We start from the raw sequence: 13,503 nt of genomic DNA, 5'->3' as shown, positions 1-13,503 counted from the left end.
ATGTGAGTCCACTCTATGTCTTCTCAGACCACTCTATATACTCTAAGTCCACTCCCTGTCTTCTGAGTCCACCCTATGTCTTCTCAGTCAACTGCCTGTCTTCTCAGTCCACTCTATGTCATCTCAGTCCACTCCCTGTCTTCTCAGTCTACTCTGTGTCATCTCGGTCCACTCTATGACTTCTCAGTCCACTCCCTGTCTTCTCAGTCTACTCTGTGTCATCTCACTCCACTCTATGAATTCCCAGTCCACTCTATGTGTTCTGAGTTCACTCTATGTCCTCTCAGTCCACTCCCTGTTTTCTCATTCCACTCTATGTCATCTCAGTCTACTCTATATCCTCTCAGTCCACTCTATGTTTTCTCAGTCTTCTCTATGTCATCTCAGTCCACTCTATATCCTCTCAGTCCACCCTCTGCATTCTCAGTCCCCTCTACGTCTTCTCAGTCCACTCTATGTCACCCCAGTCCACTCCCTGTTTTCTCAGTCAACTCCCAGTCTTCTCAGTCCATTCTTGTCACCTCATTCCACTCCCTGTATTCTCAGTCAACTCCCAGTATTCACAGTCCACTCTATGTCATCTCAGTCCACTCTCTGTCTTGTCACACCTCTCTATGTTATCTCATTCCACTCTATGATTTCTCAGTCCTCTCTATATCTTCTCAGTCCACTTTATGTCATCTCAGTCCAATCCCTGCCTTCTCAGTCCACTCTATGTCATCTCAGTCGACTCTATGTTTCCTCAGTCCACTGTATGTCTTCTCACTCGACTCTCTGTCTTCTCAGTCCACTCTATCTCATCTCAGTCAACACTATGTCACCTCAGTCAACTCTATGTCTTCTCAGTCCACTTCTTGATATCTCATTCCACTCTGTCTTCTCAGTCCACTATGTGTCCAATCTAAGCTCTCTCAGTCCACTCTACGTCCTATCAGTCCACTCCCTGTCTTCTCAGTCCACTCTATGTCATCTCAATCCACTCAAAATTCTATCAGTCCACTCTATGTACTCTCAGTTCACTCTATGTCCTCTCAGTCCACTCTTTGTCTTCTCAATCTTCTCTATGTCAGCTCAGTCCACGCTATGTACTCTCAGTCCTCTCTATGTCCTCTCAGTCCACTCCTTGTCCTCTTAGTCCACACCCTGTTTTCTCAGATCACTCTATGTTTTCTCAGTCCACTCTATGTCATTTCAGTAAACTCCCTGTCTTCTCAGTCAAGTCTATATCTCATCTCAGACCACTCTATATCTACTCAGTCCACACTCTGTTTTCTCAGTTCACTCTATGTCCTCTAAGTCCACTCCGTGTCTTCTCAGTCAACTCTATATCCTCTCAGTCCACTCCCTGTCTTCTCAGTCCAATCTATGTCACCTCAGTCCACTCCTGTATCCTCAATCACCTCCCAGTCTTCTCAGTGAACTCTATGTCATCTCAGTCCACTCCCTGTCTTTTCAGACCATTATGTGTTATCTCAGTCCACTCTATGTTTTCTCAGTCCTCTCTATAATTTCTCAGTCCACTGTGTAATCTCAGTCCACTCCCTGCCTTCTCACTCAACTCTATGTCATATCAGTCCACTCCCTGATTTCTCAGTTCTCTATGTGTCATCTCAATCCACTTTATATCTTCTCAGTCCACTCTATGTCTTCACAGTCCACTCCATGTCTTCTCAGTCCACTCAACGTCATCTCAGTCAACACTATGTCATCTCAGTCAACTCTATGTCTTGTCAGTCCACTATATGTCATCTCAGTCCACTCAATGCCTTCTCAGTCTCCTCATATATATCTCAGTCCACTCTATGTCTTCTCAGTCCACTCTATGTTTTCTCTGTCTACTATATGTCCTCCCAGTCCAATCCCTGTCTTCTCAGTCCACTTTATATGATCTGAGTCCACTCTACGTCTTCTCAGATCACTCCATGTCCTCTAAGTCTACTCCCTCTCTTCCGAGTCCTTCCTATGTCTTCTCGGTCTACTCCCTTCTTCTGAGTCAACCCTATGCATTCCCAGTCAACTCCCTGTCTTCTCAGCCCACTCTATGTCATCTCAGTGCACTTCTGTCATCTCAGTCCACTCCATGTCAGCTCAGTCCAATCTATAACTTCCCAGTCCACTCTATGTGTTCTCAGTCCACTCTATGTCTTCTCAGTCCACTATGTATCCAATCTATGCCCTCTCAGTTCACTCTATGTTCTATCAGTCCAATCCCTATCTTCTCAGTCCACTCTATGTCATCTCAGGCCACTCTATGTTCTCTCAGTCCACTATATGTCCTCTCAGTTCACTCTATGTCCTCTCAGTCGACTCTTTGTCTTCTCAGTCTTCTCTATGTCATCTCAGTCCACTCTATGTACTCTCAGCCTCCTCCATGTTTTCTCAGCCCACTGCATGTTCTCTTATTCCACTCTCTGTTTTTCAAGTTCACTCTATGTCTTCTCAGCCAACTCTCTGTCTCCTTAGTCCACTCTATATCATCTCAGTTAACTCCCTCTCTTTTCAGTCCAGTCTATATGTCATCTCTGACCACTCTATGTCTACTCAGTCCACACTATGTCCTCTCAATCCACTCCATGTTTTCGCAGTCCACTATATATCCTCTCAGTCCTCGCCCTGTCTTCTTAGTCCAAGATATGTCATCTCAGTCCACTGTATGTCATCTCAGTCCAACCTCTTTGTCCTCAGTTCACTATATGTCATCTCATTCCAGTCTATGTGTTCTCAGTCCACTCTATGTCATTTCAGTCCACTCCCTGTCTTCTCAGTCGACTATGTGTCAACTCAGTCCACTCTATGTCTTCTCTGTCTACTCTATGTATTCTCAGTCCACTCTATGTCCTCTCACTTCACTATATGTCTTCTCAGTGCGCTGTATGTCTTCTCAGACCAATCTAAGTCCTATCAGTCCACTCCCTTTCTTTTCAGTCAGCTCTATGCCATCTCAGTTTACTCTATGTCCTCTCAGTACACTCTATGTTCTCACAGACCACTCTATGTATTCTCTGTCCACTCTATGTCACCTCAATCCACTCTATATAATCCCAGTCCACTCTATGTCATCTCAGTCCACTCTGTGTCATCTCAGTCCACTCTATGTCTTCTCAGTCTTCACTATGTCATCTCAGACCAATATATGTCATCTCAGTCCAATCTATGTTTTTTCAGTCAACTCCCTGCCTTCTCAGTCCACTCTATGTTATCCCAGACCACTCCCTGTTTTCTCAGTCCACTCTATGCCATCTCAGTCCACTTTATTACTTCCCAGTCCACTCTATATGTTTTCAGACTACTCTATGTCCTCTCAATCCACTCTCTGTTTTCTCATTCTACTATATATACTCGCAGACCACTACCTGTCTTCTCAGTCCAATATATGTCATCTCATTCCACTCTATGTGTTCTCAGTCCACTATATGTCGTCTCAGTCCACTGTATGTATTCTCTGACCACAATATGTCCTCCCAGTCCACTCCCTGTCTTCTCAGTCCCCTTTATATCATCTGAGTCCACTCTACGCCTTCTCAGACCACTCTATGTCCTCTGAGTCTACTCCCTGTCTTCTGACTCCACCTTATGTCTTCTCAGTCAACTCCCTGTCTTCTCATTCCACTCTATGTCATCTCAGTACACTCTATGACTTCCCAGTCCACTCTATGTGTTCTCAGTCCACTCTGTACTCTCAGTCCACTCTATGTCCTCTCAGTACACTCTATCCCTTCTCCGTCCACTCTATGTCCTCTCATTCCACTCTATATCCTCTCAATCCACTCAATGTCCTCTCAGTCCACTCTATGTCATCTCAGTCCACTCTATGTCTTCTCAGTACTCTCTATGTTTTCAAAGTCCAATCAATGTCCTCTCAGTTCACTCTATGTCCTATCAGTCCACTCCCTGTTTTCTCAGTCCACTCTATGTCATCTCAGTCTACTCTATGTTCTCTCAGTCCTCTCTATGTCCTCTCAGTTCACTCTATGTCATCTCGGTTCACTCTATGTACTCTCAGTCGACTCTATGTCTTCTCAGTCTTTTCTATCTCATCGCAGTCCACTCTATGTCCTCTCAGTCCATTGTATATGTTTTCAGTCCACTCTGTGTCGTCTCAATCCACTTCCTGTCTTCTCAGTCGAGTCTATGTCATCTCAGGCCACTGTATGTTTACTCAGTCCTCTCTATGTCTTCTCAGTCCAACCTGTGTCCTCTCAGTCCACTCTCTGTTTTCTCAGTCCACTGTATATCCTCTCAGTCCAATCCCTGTCTTCTCAGTCCAATATATGTCATCTCAGTCCACTCCCTGTCTTCTCAGTTCACTATGAGTCATCTCATTCCACTCTATGTTTTCTCAGTCCACTCTATGTCATCTCTGCCCACACCCTGTCTTCTCAGTTTACTGTATGTCAACTCAGTCCACTCTATGTCTTCTCAGTTCACTCTATGTCTTCTCAGTCCACTCTATGTCTTCTCAGTCCACTCTATGCCTTCTCAGTCCACTCTATGACCTCTCACTCCACTGTATGTCCCCTCAGTCCACTCTATGTCTTCTCAGTGCACTCTATGTCTTCTCAATCCAATCTAAGTCCTCTCAGTCAACACTACGTCCTCTCAGTCCACTCCCTGTGTTCTCAGTCCACTCTATGTCATCTCAGTCCACTCTATGTCTTCTCAGTCCGCACTATGTCATATCAGTCCACTCTACTTCTTCTCAGTCCTCTCTATGTCGTTTCAGTCCACTCTACTTCTTCTCAGTCCTCTCTATGTCGTTTCAGTCCACTCTATGTCTTCTCAGTCCACTCTATGTCATCTGAGTCCACTCTATGTGTTCTCAGGCCACTCTACGTCATCTCAGTAAACTCTATGTCATCTCAGTCCACACTATGTCGTGTCAGTCCACTCTACGTTTTCTCAGTCCACTATATATCATCTCAGTCCACTCTGTGCCTTCTCAGTCCACTCTATGTCTTCTCATTCCACTATATGTCCTCTCAGTCCACTCTATGTTTTCTCGGTCCACTCAATGTCTTCTCAGTCCACTCCCTGCATTCTCAGTTCGCTATATGTCATCTCAGTCCACTCTATGTCTTCGCAGTCCACTCTATGTCATCTCAGTCCACTATATGTCCTCTCAATCCACTATGTCCTCTCAGTACATTCTATGTCCTCTCAGTTCACCCTCTGTTCTCTCAGTACGCTCTGTGTCTTCTCAGTTCACTCTATGTCTTTTCAGCCCACTATATGTTCTCTCATTCCACCCTCTGTTCTCTCAGCACACTCTTTGTCCTCACAGTCCACTCTCTGTCCTCTCAGTTCACTCTCTGTCCTCTCAGTCTCAATACACTCGTTCTTCTCAGTCCACTCTTTGTCCTCAATCCACTCTATGTCTTCTCAGTCCACTATGTATCCAATCTATGCCCTCTCAGTCCACTCTATGTTCTATCAGTCCACTCCCTATCTTCTCAGTCCACTCTATGTCATCTCAGGCCACTCTATGTTCTCTCAATCCACTATATGTCCTCTCAGTTCACTCTATGTCCTCTCAGTCGACTCTTTGTCTTCTCAGTCTTCTCTATGTCATCTCAGTCCATTCTATGTACTCTCAGCCTCATCCATGTTTTCTCAGTCCACTGCATGTTCTCTTATTCCACTCTCTGTGTTTCAAGTTCACTCTATGTCTTCTCAGCCAACTCTCTGTCTCCTTAGTCCTCTCTATATCATCTCAGTTAACTCCCTCTCTTTTCAGTCCAGTCTATATGTCATCTCAGACCACTCTATGTCTACTCAGTCCACACTATATCCTCTCAGTCCACTCCATGTTTTCGCAATCCACTATATATCCTCTCAGTCCTCGCCCTGTCTTCTTAGTCGAAGATATGTCTTCTCAGTCCACTGTATGTCATCTCAATCCAACCTCTTTGTCCTCAGTTCACTATATGTCATCTCATTCCAGTCTATGTGTTCTCAGTCCACTCTATGTCATTTCAGTCCACTCCCTGTCTTCTCAGTCGACTATGTGTCAACTCAGTCCACTCTATGTCTTCTCTGTCTACTCTATGTATTCTCAGTCCACTCTATGTCCTCTCACTTCACTATATGTCTTCTCAGTGCGCTGTATGTCTTCTCAGACCAATCTAAGTCCTATCAGTCCACTCCCTTTCTTTTCAGTCAGCTCTATGCCATCTCAGTTTACTCTATGTCCTCTCAGTACACTCTATGTTCTCACAGACCACTCTATGTATTCTCTGTCCACTCTATGTCACCTCAATCCACTCTATATAATCCCAGTCCACTCTATGTCATCTCAGTCCACTCTGTGTCATCTCAGTCCACTCTATGTCTTCTCAGTCTTCTCTATGTCATCTCAGACCAATATATCTCATCTCAGTCCACTCTATGTTTTCTCAGTCAACTCCCTGCCTTGTCAGTCCACTCTATGTTATCCCAGACCACTCCCTGTTTTCTCAGTCCACTCTATGCCATCTCAGTCCACTCTATTACTTCCCAGTCCACTCTATATGTTTTCAGACTACTCTATGTCCTCTCAATCCAATCCCTGTTTTCTCATTCCACTATATATCCTCTCAGACCACTACCTGTCTTCTCAGTCCAATATATGTCATCTCATTCCACTCTATGTGTTCTCAGTCCACTATATGTCGTCTCAGTCCAACTGTATGTATTCTCTGACCACAATATGTCCTACCAGTCCACTCCCTGTCTTCTCAGTCCCATTTATATCATCTGAGTCCACTCTGCGCCTTCTCAGACCACTCTATGACCTCTGAGTCTACTCCATGTTTTCTGAGTCCACCTTATGTCTTCTCAGTAAACTCCCTGTCTTCTCATTCCACTCTATGTCATCTCAGTAAACTCCCTGTTTTCTCAGTCCACTCTATGTCATCTCAGTACACTCTATGACTTCCCAGTCCACTCTATGTGTTCTCAGTCCACTCTGTACTCTAAGTCCACTCTATGTCCTCTCAGTACACTCTATGCCTTCTCCGTCCACTCTATGTCCTCTCATTCCACTCTATATCCTCTCAATCCACTCAATGTCCTCTCAGTCCACTCTATGTCATCTCAGTCCACTCTATGTTTTCTCAGTACTCTCTATGTTTTCAAAGTCCAATCTATGTCCTCTCAGTTCACTCTATGTCCTATCAGTCCACTCCCTGTTTTCTCAGTCCACTCTATGTCATCTCAGTCTACTCTATGTTCTCTCAGTCCTCTCTATGTCCTCTCAGTTCACTCTATGTCATCTCGTTTCACTCTATGTACTCTCAGTCGACTCTATGTCTTCTCAGTTTTCTCTATGTCATCGCAGTCCACTCTATGTCCTTTCAGTCCATTGTATATCTTTTCAGTCCACTCTATGTCGTCTCAATCCACTTCCTGTCTTCTCAGTCGAGTCTATGTCATCTCAGGCCACTGTATGTTTACTCAGTCCTCTCTATGTCTTCTCAGTCCAACCTGTGTCCTCTCAGTCCACTCTCTGTTTTCTCAGTCCACTGTATATCCTCTCAGTCCAATCCCTGTCTTCTCAGTCCAATATATGTCATCTCAGTCCACTCCCTGTCTTCTCAGTTCACTATGAGTCATCTCATTCCACTCTATGTTTTCTCAGTCCACTCTATGTCATCTCTGTCCACTCCCTGTCTTCTCAGTTTACTATATGTCAACTCAGTCCACTCTATGTCTTCTCAGTTCACTCTATGTCTTCTCAGTCCACTCTATGCCTTCTCACTCCACTCTATGACCTCTCACTCCACTGTATGTCCTCTCAGTCCACTCTATGTCTTCTCAGTGCACTCTATGTCTTCTCAATCCAATCTAAGTCCTCTCAGTCAACACTACGTCCTCTCAGTCCACTCCCTGTGTTCTCAGTCCACTCTATGTCATCTCAGTCCACTCTATGTCTTCTCAGTCCGCACTATGTCATATCAGTCCACTCTACTTCTTCTCAGTCCTCTCTATGTCGTTTCAGTCCACTCTACTTCTTCTCAGTCCTCTCTATGTCGTTTCAGTCCACTCTATGTCTTCTCAGTCCACTCTATGTCATCTGAGTCCACTCTATGTGTTTCACAGTCCACTCTATGTCATCTCAGTCCTCACTATGTCGTGTCAGCCACTCTACGTTTTCTCAGTCCACTATATATCATCTCAGTCCACTCTGTGCCTTCTCAGTCCACTCTATGTCTTCTCATTCCACTATATGTCCTCTCAGTCCACTCTATGTTTTCTCGGTCCACTCAATGTCTTCTCAGTCCACTCCCTGCATTCTCAGTTCGCTATATGTCATCTCAGTCCACTCTATGTCTTCGCAGTCCTCTCTATGTCATCTCAGTCCACTATATGTCCTCTCAATCCACTATGTCCTCTCAGTACACTCTATGTCCTCTCAGTTCACCCTCTGTTCTCTCAGTACGCTCTGTGTCTTCTCAGTTCACTCTATGTCTTTTCAGTCCACTATATGTTCTCTCATTCCACCCTCTGTTCTCTCAGCACACTCTTTGTCCTCACAGTCCACTCTCTGTCCTCTCAGTTCACTCTATATCCTCTCAGTCTCAATACACTCGTTCCCCTCAGTCCACTCTATGTCCTCAATCCACTCTATGTCTTCTCAGTCAACTCTATGTTTTCTCAGTCCACTCTATGTGCTATCAGTCTACTCCCCGTCTTCTCAGTCCACTCTATGTCCTCTCACTCCACTTTATGTCCTCTCAGTCCACTCTATGTCTTGTCAGTCTTCTCTATGTCATCTCAGTCCACTATATGTCCTCTCAGTTCTCTCTATGTCATCTCAGACCACTCTGTGTCCTCAAAGTGCACTCCCTGTCTTCTCAGTCCACTGTATTTCTTCTCAGTCATCTCCCTGTCTTCTCAGTCCACTCTGTGTCATCTCAGTCCCCTCCCTGTCTTCTCAGTCCACTCTATATCATCTCAGGCCACTCTATGTCTTCTCAGTCCGCTCTATGTCTTCTCAGTTCACTCAGTCCACTCTATGACCTCTCACTCCACTCTATGTCCTCTCAGTCCACTCTATGTCTTCTCAGTGCACTCTATGTCTTCTCAATCCAATCTAAGTCCTCTGAGTCCACTCTATGTCCTCTCAGTCCACTCCCTGCCTTCTCAGTCCACTCTATGTCATGTCAGTCCACTCTATGTCATCTCAGTCCACACTATGTCGTGTCAGTCCACTCTACGTTTTCTCAGTCCACTATATGTCCTCTAAGTCCACTCTATGTCTTCTCGGTCCACTCAATGTCTTCTCAGTCCACTCCCTGCATTCTCAGTTCGCTATATGTCATCTCAGTCCACTCTATGTCTTCTCAGTCCACTCTATGTCATCTCAGTCCACTATATGTCCTCTCAATCCACTATGTCCTCTCAGTACACTCTATGTCCTCTCAGTTCACCCTCTGTTCTCTCAGTACGCTCTGTGTCTTCTCAGTTCACTCTATGTCTTTTCAGTCCACTATATGTTCTCTCAGTCCACCCTCTGTTCTCTCAGTACACTCTGTGTCCTCTCAGTCCACTCTCTGTCGTCTCAGTCCACTCTATGTCGTCTCAGTGCACCCTCTGATCTCTCAGTACACTCTTTGTCCTCTCAATCCACTCTATATCCTCTGAGTCCACCCTCTGTTCTCTCAGTACACTCTATGTCCTTTCAGTCCACCCTCTGTTCTCTCAGTACACTCTGTGTCCTCTCAGTCCACTCTCTGTTGTCTCAGTCCACTCTATGTCGTCTCAGTCCTCCCTCTGATCTCTCAGTACACTCTTTTTGCTCTCAGTCCACTCTATGTCCTTTGAGTCCACCCTCTGTCCTCTCAGTCCACTCTCTGTTGTCTCAGTTCACTCTTTGTCCTTTCAGTGAAATGACTGTGCTGTCACTACACTCGTGTTCCACTAGTCCACGCTATGTGCTCTCAGTCCACTCTCCGTCTTGTCAGTCCATTCCCTCTCCTGTCATTGGATCTTTATAATTTCTAATTTTACGATAATTTGCAATTCTCTCATACATGATCCAAAGAATTACTTCTATACGGGAATCGATCCCGATTTATAATGTGTTAGATCAACACTTCCTGTACCGCACTGGTTTACTGAACTGGAGGCATCGTATTAAGGCGACTCTGGTGTTCTGTCTGTAAACTACGTCCACGATTTCATAGTTACAACTTATTGGCTTTTCAAATACATGATTGCAGCCTTTCTCTCATCGCTAAATAGTGTAGTGTTTGCTGCAATGCATACATGCATAATTTTGAATGACGTAGTAGCCTTGCGCTCGTCCGCCATGACACTCGGCAACCTATAGTTGGATTTAACATAAATAAATAAATAAAAAAATAAATAAATAAATAAGTAATTAAGTAAATATATACAAATAAATAAATAAATAAATTAAATAAATAAATAACTAAATAAATAAATATAAATCAATAAATAAATAAAAATAAATAAATAAATAAACATAAATAAATAAATATAAATAAATAAATAAATATAAATAAATAACTAAATAAATAACTAAATAACTAAATAATTAACTAAATAAATAAATATAAATAAATAAATATAAATAAATATAAATAAATAAATAAATAAAAATAAATAAATAAATGAATAAAATAAATAAATAAATAAATAAATAAATAAATACTGAGTAGCGCAAGTTCACACTGCAAATATATAATTTTAAAAAAGACAGTTTTAACACGCGAAACTTTATATAGATTTATTGTCATCATTAACTTAAGCGTGCATTTCCAGAATGTTGTAAGTGCCAATTTGTAAAGTTTACAGTAGGAACAAAAATAGTTTTATACAGTACATACAACGTTGTGACTTGCACAACCTGAAAGTGCACTACTTTATTACTTGGAGCAGCACTTTTTTCATAATCTTTCGTAATATTGCCAAACATGGCGCCTACAACTGATATATGTGAAAAAAAAATAGATTCCCCTGACTTCGGCACTTACGTTATGGAAATGCACGCTTATGGTGTACCACAACTTATGTATACGGGTTTCACCATAACTTTCTATTACATCTACTAACAATTATTATGAAATCCCGACAGCCTGTTAAATTAATACCTCTTCTACTATCCTTATTAACTTAACTCCACACAGTCAATTTCTCCTTATTGATCTTAAACATTCACCATCTGTTCGTTCCTCATTTATATTCCTTCAAGCATTCTAATTTTGCTAAAATCGCATCTAGTTCGTTCTACTCTACAGGATATTATTCTGTTAATCTTTATTACTTTATCAAAAATATTGTTCTTAAATTTTAACTGGCTATTCTTATTAAAATCCCGATACTAACATTCCTATTTAAAACACTTAACACCTTCACACGGTTTTACTCATTTACCTGATACACATCATTATTATATCTTGCTCACTATAGTTTGAAATCATCTATTCATTAACGTCAATCAACGCCCAGCAAAAACTATAGAAAATTGTAATTACTCTCACTAATATCATATTTCATAAACTTCACTACATCACTTTCCAAGATTTACTTCTTTATAATAAATTTCAATCGGTAACTATATTTATTCACTAGCCACTTTTTTTTTAACTTCCAAACTGATCTCTTTCCGAGGTCCCTTGAACACACTTTCATCACACTAAACACGATTTACGACATTAAATTATAAAAGTACCATATTGTAGTTCTATTCAGACACTTTATTTATTTCTTATCACTCATGCACCAAATTTCTAAGATTGTAACTATTTTGGCCCTTAAATCTACTCGTCAAAGATGATAATATAGGCCTACCGCCCTGTGGTTGCGAAAGCACTATCTCTTCACTCATCATCCTTATCGCATCCTGACTACTTCTTTGAACGCTACCCCCACCTTCTCTTGATCTCCCGTAATGTCTCCTTGTTTCAGCTTCTTGTCTTCTTATTCTTCTTCTTGCTGATTCATGTAGGTTAGGTCATATGTTATTGCGTTGATTTACTCTTTCACTCCACTAGGCTCAGCAGATTCCTGACTGGTTCTTTCTCGGTCGATAAGCTCGTCTATCGGATGACCAGTCTCCGATGTGGGCTTTAATTCCGTACATACTTCATATTGCTGACTCGCTCGTTCCTTGCCATCACGAACCAATTCCTCTATAATTCCTCCCGGTTGCTCGGTATTCACTTCTCTCGTCAGTAAATTTCCACTTGCTGAGACCTTGTTTTTCTGTGAGTTGAAGTTCCTCTGACAATGCTCTAAATCGTATAGTTTTCCATTTATTTTTATTTTATCCTTAACTAATATCGCAAACTGACCTCTCGATCTTGCTTCTTTCATAAATGGTAGCAACATCTCTTTCTTACTCCTTATTTCCACACTGTAGCCCTGCTGAATTTTTTAATCCGTTCCTTTCAGCATTCTCAAGCGATTTAAGATAAATAATTTAGTCCTCATACTTGTAAATTTCACTAGTATGGGACGATTTTTCCTTCTTCCAATTCTGAAGGCTTCTTCAATCTGCTCTTTGTTCAGGCTCAGGCTAAAAATCTCATTACACATATGAGTAACTAAATTATATGTTTCTAATCTATTTTCACTCCGGTCTTCATCCATAACTTAGAAATGCATCTGTAAAAGCTCATTGTGTCTCAATAGGTAACAATGCAGCACATCATACTGATATTGCAATTTATATTTTCCTACAATTATCTAAGAAACTGTGCAGAAAGCAAACAAAAACAGTGACTTGTACACGAATGCAACATAGTAGAGGTCCATATAGTCGCGCTCTGACAGCGCTCGGGTGAGTTTACCTTCAGTGATATACTACAATCGCGAATGTCTACAGATGAGATAATTGGTAATCATATCGAGAATGAACCACACGAACAGACGAATGCCCCATTGCCTACTACATCCACTGTAAACAAGACCAATGACCTCGAGATGTCAGTATCTCAACAGGAACGACTATCCGACAGCCATAGAGATATAGCAGCTGATTGTTCCGAGTTAGCTGACAAGATTGACGTACATCGGAATACTCAACCAAGCATACATGATGAAGTTACTAATATACAGAACGAATCTGAAACCGACTCGGCTGACGAAAACGATATCGTATTAGTTACTGAGAACAGTTCAATTGAAAATGAGGATGAGATTCCCGACAGTAAACGTCGTAAGAAAGAGCGTTCGGAGCAAATTCCCAAGCAAACCAAAAGCAGTTCACAAGAAACTAGAGATAGACTTAATGTGATTTCACCTCATGGGATAAGTGAAATTCCCAACCCACAACCAATGATTCAAGATACAGGAGCTGCTCCAAGTGAAGATGAGGGGAGGATCCCTTCTTCTCAATCGGACTGCATTCAAGATCCTCAACTACAAACACCGACAGCGACCAATAACACCATGTAGAGCGACGAAATGGAAGTTGTGAATCTTAACCTTACCAGGGAAATAGGAAGTAATTATCATGGACACGTAGACAAAGCTCCTGCCAAATCTACAAAAACATAT

At 42.2% G+C, this 13,503-nt stretch overlaps 1 long non-coding RNA gene across 1 annotated transcript in view; it reads right to left on the bottom strand.

Moving 5' to 3' along the window:
- Nucleotides 1-12,142, bottom strand: part of LOC138710334 (uncharacterized) — a 49,617-nt gene extending 37,475 nt beyond the window's left edge. The window contains exon 1 of the long non-coding RNA XR_011335211.1: nt 11,794-12,142. This is a non-coding gene — a long non-coding RNA (uncharacterized lncRNA). The remainder of the gene's footprint in view (nt 1-11,793) is intronic.
- Nucleotides 12,143-13,503: the final 1,361 nt, after the last annotated feature.

The sequence above is a fragment of the Periplaneta americana genome, chromosome 12 (assembly GCF_040183065.1).
Source record: "Periplaneta americana isolate PAMFEO1 chromosome 12, P.americana_PAMFEO1_priV1, whole genome shotgun sequence".
Taxonomy (NCBI): Eukaryota; Metazoa; Arthropoda; class Insecta; order Blattodea; family Blattidae; genus Periplaneta; species Periplaneta americana.
Note: the sequence above shows the minus strand (reverse complement) of the source record. Positions and strands in the feature narration are given on the sequence as shown.